Source organism: Solanum stenotomum, chromosome 11 (assembly GCF_019186545.1).
Source record: "Solanum stenotomum isolate F172 chromosome 11, ASM1918654v1, whole genome shotgun sequence".
Taxonomy (NCBI): domain Eukaryota; kingdom Viridiplantae; phylum Streptophyta; class Magnoliopsida; order Solanales; family Solanaceae; genus Solanum; species Solanum stenotomum.
Genome location: NC_064292.1, coordinates 47,061,322 through 47,068,771, shown reverse-complemented (window position 1 = coordinate 47,068,771; position 7,450 = coordinate 47,061,322).

Sequence of the window (7,450 nt, the reverse complement as noted above, 5' to 3'; positions counted from 1 at the left end):
TACAACTTTCTGGAAATCTTATATTTTGGTTTTTTTGAATACGAGGTGTTGCAATATCTGCCCCTTGGGACCATTCATCCTCGAATGAGATTCAAACTTGTTCTATAAGAGTAGGAGAGAAACTAACAACCCAACCTACGATGCAATGCATACAACCAAGGAGGAATTATCGACCCCAAGTTAGGACATTCTCAATAATTCGAAGGAGGGGTGAACTAACTCTATCAGCGAATTATGCATGCAATGCACATAATTAAGGAGAAAACACCAACTCCAAACTCATCATATTCAAATGCACAAAAAAGGGAGTAGGAACTACATCTAACAACCCAATATGCATGAAATTCAAAATTTTCTCATATCTAAGGAGGAACTTCCTTCTCCATACTAAAAGCATGCTCAACATCATCTCATGGAGCCTTTATGCAATCTACTCTCAAAAAGCATAATTAAAGCATGTTCAACAATTTATCTTATTTAGTCAATAGGAAACTCATACTCAATGCACAATAATATGAGGAAAATGAATCATGAAGACTCATTTTCTTGCTAAACATAAATTTCTCATGAACATGCACAATATATGGGCATTATGGAAAACACATATAACACACATGACCTCCAAAACAATATATCTCAAGAGGAACTACTTACCTCAAGCTAGAATAGGAGTAGAAGGAAAAAGATGAGGATACCGAGACTTCATATCGGCCTCGGCCTCCCAAGTAGCACCCTCAACCAATTGGTTCTTCCACAAGACCTTCACGGAAGGTATTTCCTTGTTCCTCAATTTCTTGACTTGTCGGTCTAGGATCTCTACCAAAACCTCTTAATATTAAAGGCTTACGTCAACTCCCAATGCTTCTAAGGGAATTATGGATGCCTGGTCTCCAATACACTTCTTAAGCATAGACACGTGGAATACTGGGTGAACCGGAGCAAACTCATTTGGCAAATAGAACTTATAGGCAACATTACCAATACGTTACAAAATTTGGTAAGAGCCCACATACTGGGGACTAAATTTCCCTTTCTTGCCAAATCTCATCACACCCTTCATGGGTGAGATTTTCAAATAGACACAATCATTAACCTCAAATTATAGATCCCTTCTCCTCACATTGGCAACAGACTTTTGCCGACTTTGAGCCATCCTCAACCTCTCTCTAAAGAGTCGGACCTTCTTAATGGCCTCATAAACCAATTCGGGACCTAATAGAGAAACTTTACCCACCTCAAAAAAACCAACGGGAGACCTATATCTCCTACCATAGAAGGCTTCAAAGGGAGCCATACTGATACTTGAATGACAGCTATTATTGTAGGCAAACTCTATCAATGGCAAGTGGTCATCCCAATTACCCTTGAAGTCTATTACACATGCCCTTAACATATCTTCCAATGTTTGGATGGTACACTCCGCTTGTCCGTCGGTTTGAGGATTAAAAGTCGTGCTAAGCTTAACCATGGTGCCAAGACCTTTTCGGAATGACTTCCAAAAGTGAGAGGTGAATTGGGCACCATGATCGGAAATAATAGATAAAGGAACTCCATGCAACTTCACCATTTCACTTATGTAAAGAAAGTGAGCTGATTTTGTCATCGAATCTACAATGACCCAAATAGAATCATGTTGTCTCCGGGTGCGAAGCAAACCCACAATAAAGTCCATATTTATATCTTCCCACTTCCAATTGGTAATACCTATATCTTGCGATAAGCCTGCCGGCCTTTGATACTCAACCTTAACTTGTTGAACAATTTGGACACTTGGCCACAAATCCCGCAATATCCTTTTTCATCCCATTCTACCAATAGACTTCCCATAAATCACGGTACATCTTGGTGGCTCCCGGGTAAATAGAATACCGAGAACTATGAGCTTCCTTCAAAATTTGTTCCCTCAAGTCATCAACATTCAGAACACATAACCAACCTTTATACCTAAGCACCCCATCTGTCCCTTGGGAGAAAGCCTCAACGGACTTCTTAAGCACCGCATCTTTCAATTCATACAAAATATGATCAAGGCCTTGTTTGGATTTCACATCTGCTACGAAGGACGATTCGGACCCTTTGTGAACCATAACACCACCCTTGGTGGAGTCCACTAATTTAACACCTAATCGGGCCAACCTATCCGCATCTCGAACCAACTCTTTCTTATCATCATCAACATGAGCCACACTACCCATAGACAACCGACTAAGAGCATCTTCTACCACATTTGCCTTACCGGGGTGGTAAGGAACACTCATGTCACAGTCCTTCAATAATTCAAGCCACCTCATTTGGCGAAGATTTAGGTCATTTTGACTAAACACATATTGTAAGATCTTGTGCTCGGTAAACACATCTACATGAACCCCATACAAATAATGCCTCCATATCTTTAAGGAAAAAATAACCGCTGCTAACTCAAGGTCATGGGTTGGATAAAGCTTCTCTTGGACTTTATGTTGCCTTGAAGCATAGGCAATCGATTTCACATATCAGGACACTTCATCCAATACTAATTGCCAATGATCGTGAGTAGTAATATAACCCAACTAGTGAGTTGGGGTCGAGTCCCAAGGGAGTGGTTCGTAATCGAGAATCAATAGAAAAGCATAATTATGCTTAAGTCAATCATAGCTAAAATATTTACGAAGAAAAACATGGTTGAAATTATAGGTGACACAAGTGTCAAATATAAAGGGGGTTTGTTTGTACTATCAACCAAAACAACAAATAACATGAAAATACGAATATAGAGACGTGATTCTTGGGATGTGATTGGATTATGGGCTAAGGTAAACAACCGGGTAATTACAATTAATAGTAAACAACTGCAAATCGGTGAATAAGCTAGACTTTAGTGGGGGTAAACTTTCTCTTGAACAATTTACCCGAATCAAATTGGTTTGTCTCGAACACCAATAAGCAGCAATGAAGCACAGCCTTCGCTTTAGTCCATTCTCTCTCTCGAGCTGAATGTGTGGAAAATGGTCTAGGATTCACTCTCTCGAACTAAACCCATGACAACCCAATACCCATAGACCATTGATTAAGCAGTTTTGGTTTTAAAACCTCTCTCTCGAGCAAGCCAAAAACACGAAGTTAAGATTGTATTTGCAACTACAACCCATTAAATTCAACCACAATTACTGAATGAAATCACTTTTAAACAGCTAATAAACTATCAATTCACAATACCCTGCAGTTAAATCAACTCATAATCACATAATCACACCCCAAGAATTGGGGTTTTTGCTAGACATTATTTCCATCAACTAGGTAGGATTGATATAGTTTTTACAAAGGTGTAAGATGAAGATTTTCAACACCCACTTCCAATTTCTTATAAATGAAAATCTTCAAAGCTAAGGAAATATTGTCTCTCTATTCACTTCTAAGCTCTAAACTTCAAAAATATTGAATGTTCAATCAGATACTAAGCTAAAAATTTAAACAAGTATTTATAGTTATCAAAAAGTGTGTTTCGAAGGTTCAGTCGGCGCAGTTAGTCGTGATCGCCGATCTAATCGGCGATCCTCCCTTTGATCATTATCATCATCGTTTTGCTTTTGCCTTCAGCATTGTCAGGTTCTGTAACTTTGAGTGATATGACACTGCATCCGAAACCGTTCGACTACTCATCGACTGCTCCATTTTCTCGTCAACTTGATTTTCTCCTTCAGGGCTTGGTACTTTGAAACATTAGGCAAGGCCCTGACCGTTCTGCGACTCGCCTAATGAGTTAGGCGATCCTCAAACCTTTTTTCCTTCGTACTTTCAGCTGCCTTGATCCTTTTTGCTCAATANATTCCAATCATTTATCTACATTATGTTTAGATGATGAGAAATTAATCGAGCCATTTGAGCCTATAGAAGAGTGTATGGAGGAGGAACAATGTGTCTATATTCTTGAATTTATTGTTCCAAGATCGGAGAATTACATTCCTCACTTAGGATCCAAGAAGTGCATAATGCAATATCTATTGCTTGGGACCTTTATTTTTATACCACCACCTCTTGACCGAATAGAAAAATTGATTCAAAATTGGGGGTGCAATTCATATCTTCAAAGTGGAAGGGAAAATAGTAAAATTGATGGTGTCGTGCCACGACGTTAAATTAAGCGCTTATTGGGAGGCAACCCAATTAGTAGTTTAACTTCTTATTTTATTTTATTACTATCATTTTTTTTTCTTTTTCTTTTTGTAGATTAGGGTAAGTCTGAGCCAAGGAACATGTTTGAGCTTAATTGTGGGGTGTGTTCGACCCTTGATGAAAATAAAGAGGACATGCTACTAGCTAGGTCATGAGACCTCAGGGAGTTTTTCTAACCCTTGTTTTAAATTTTATTTAATGCTTTGGGGACATAGAATCTTTTTAAGTGTGGGGTGGAGGAATAAATTCCTAGTTTTTACTGCTTTATTGAGTCTTTTTTTTTATTAGGATGGGTTCCTTGACTTTTGTTTTCGGTTATTTTCCCGAGGATAGTCCCTTTGAACCGAGTGTCTTTTATTTTTTAAGAATAAATTTTATTTTTGTTTTATTTTATCTTTTTGGAGAGAAAAGAAAAGATCTTTTTGAGTTATGTGATACTTACTGTTTGGGCCTAATTTTGAGAAGTACTTTCTTGTGAATGCTTGAAAAAAAAATAAAAATTTGCAGACTCTTTGACATCTAAGCTCATTGTTGTGACTTTGTATATAGCTTATTTTATTTTGTAGTTTGTTATGATCCTGTCTCTCTTAGAAGTGGAACTGATCCATCTTGATTGATACTTGTGCCATGTGTGGTGAGATTTTGTTTATTCCATGTTTTGCATCTTAGTGTAGAACTTGCCCTGCATGTTATTGAAACGAAATAAAAAGTGTTGCTTTGTTTAGGAGATGATAATAGACTTTCTTTGATTTTTCTAGTAAATTTTTGCCTTTTCAAATATTTTATCACTAGTTAGCCCTTTTGAGCCTGTAGCCTTTTATTGGTAGCCATATTTTGCCCTTAACTATTTTGTTGAATCCCTAGTTTTTGCACCTTGCTTCCTTGAGCATTATAGCATAGACTTATTCTAATTATCAATTATGAGAAAAAGGGATGATTGAGTAATCAATGATAGCTACAAAGTGCTTAAAAGCCCTCTTTGAAAAAAAAAAAAAAAAAGAATGTGACATGAAAAAAATAAAATAAAATTATCTTGATGATGGCCCTGGTCCTTCCAAGGATATTGTGCACCTAAACGCATGTAAAATACGTAAGTTGAGGGTGGCTATTATGAAGGGAAACTTAAAAAAAAATAAAAAATTGAAACATTTTTGAGAGGATGAGAATTACTTATGAAATAATTGTTGAAGAGAGGGCTGAAAATAAAGAGAAGAAAATAATGGGTTATGAAGTCTAAAATTGCAAAGTGCTTAAGGAAGTGTAAGTCACTATTATATAGTTTTCCTACCCATCCCCTAGCCTACATTATAACCCGTTAAAGTCCTATTTGATTCTATTCAAGCATGCTTAATTAGTGGAGATGTACATAATGGGCAAGCATATGGTTCTTTGTGCATACATGTGGATTTTCTTTGTGAGTGTGAGAGTGTTCTTTAATACCAAGTCCTCAATTTATATTCAATTTGTTGATTCGAGTGTGTGGACTGTTTCTTCTTGTGAGGGCACTTGTTTCATGATAGATAGGTGATTTTATCATCTTTCTTTGATGAGAGTAGGTGAGCAAGCTTAAATTTGATGCGTTCAAAGTCCTTCTTTGAGGTTAGGAGGTTAGAGGTTTGTTGTTTATTTGGATGTCTTGCATAATGATTGAGAAGTCTACTTGATGTTTTGAAATTGGCATATGGCCTAACTGTTTGTATTAACCAAAGTGATGACATTGCTAGTATGATTTTTTCTCTTGGGATGAGTTTTAGTGTTTGCTCGAGGACGAACAAAAGTTTAAGTGTGGGGTGTTGATGTGAGGCTAAAAATACATATTTTTAATCATTATTTCCTTACATTTATTATTTATATTTGTCCATTTTGAGCATCAATTTTATGAATTGTGCTAAGGGGATAATTTATTTGTAGGATTAAATTGGTGGGAAAATGAAGAAGTTTGGAGCTANATTATGGGTATTGGATCAACAAAAGTTCACAATGTTTTCATCAAGTTTCTTTCAAGAAAAGGTGAAGGCCTAAAGGGTGCTCAAAAGGGGTTCACACACTTACAAGGTAGGCCACAAAAGGGGTATAATGTCAAATGGTTTCTCACTCTTAAAAATTGCCTAAGATCATCTCAAGAGTTCACATCATTTCGTCAACCGGACCAACGGGGCCAATTCTAGGTATCATCACACATGGTTCACAGTAAGCTTATCATATAAGGCATTGACACCAAAGTCAAACAAGACTCCACACTTTTGCTAGTGTGCAATGTTCATCACAAGAGACTCAATTCGATAATTGGCTAGTCACAACGAGATGCAAAGAGTTCACATATAGGCAATGAAACTTCATTTGGCCTCATCGTAGCCGCACATTCATTTTCTGTTCGATTATGAGCACTATTCAAGTCATCGGTATTGATTAAAACCAATACTCAAATTTGCAAAAGAATAGCCACATTCAACACAAACAAGAGGTGGCAAAATTTTTTGGAAGGGATCAAAAATCATTTACAATTAAAAACATGGAGGCACAAGCTTAAACATCCACAAGATGCAGTGTATAAAACACAATTTCAGCTTAAAACCCAATATATAAACAAAACCAGAGATTCACAAGATTACAAAAGGTGAAACTCACCCCACCACAAATTAAATATTTGTCCTCAAATGCAAACAAAAGTATCCAAAAGTGAAATAAAGTAAGAAAGATGGGTAGGTAAAGAGGGGGTCCTGTCTACGCAGTCGCTCCATTTGTCTGGGCATCAGTGTCCGGTGCATCACTATGGTACTGGGTCTCAGTACCCGGAGTCACCTAAAAAAAAACAGCAGTACTAGACCCACTAGGAGCTGCCAAGGGTGTATCCGCCAAAAAGGCCTGCACAGCAGCATAGAATCCACGGACCCATGAAGGAATATAGGGGCCTTGGGAAGTAGTCCCCCTGTCAGAAATAGGCTTATTGCCCTTGCCTTTATCTCCGGGTGGAGGTTCTTGTCTTTCCTTCTTAGGAGGATTTGACCCCCTTTAATTTATTGTGATATCCTGTGCTCTTTTCTGGGGTGGCATGACAATATTGGTCTTTACCATATCTTCAAAACATCAGGAAAAAATTAGAAAACCATCAAACAAAAGCAAAGAAAAATAGTTGTAGACAGACTCGTCAAACTAGTCAGTGAGTCACCGAATTGCTTTGGCGAACTAGATCGGGCTTGCCTAAAGGATTGGCTCTAAAATGTTGGCATATCGGTGATAGGAAGGACCATTCGTTGATTCACCGACAGCTTTCGGCGAGCAAGGGTTAGCTCGCCTA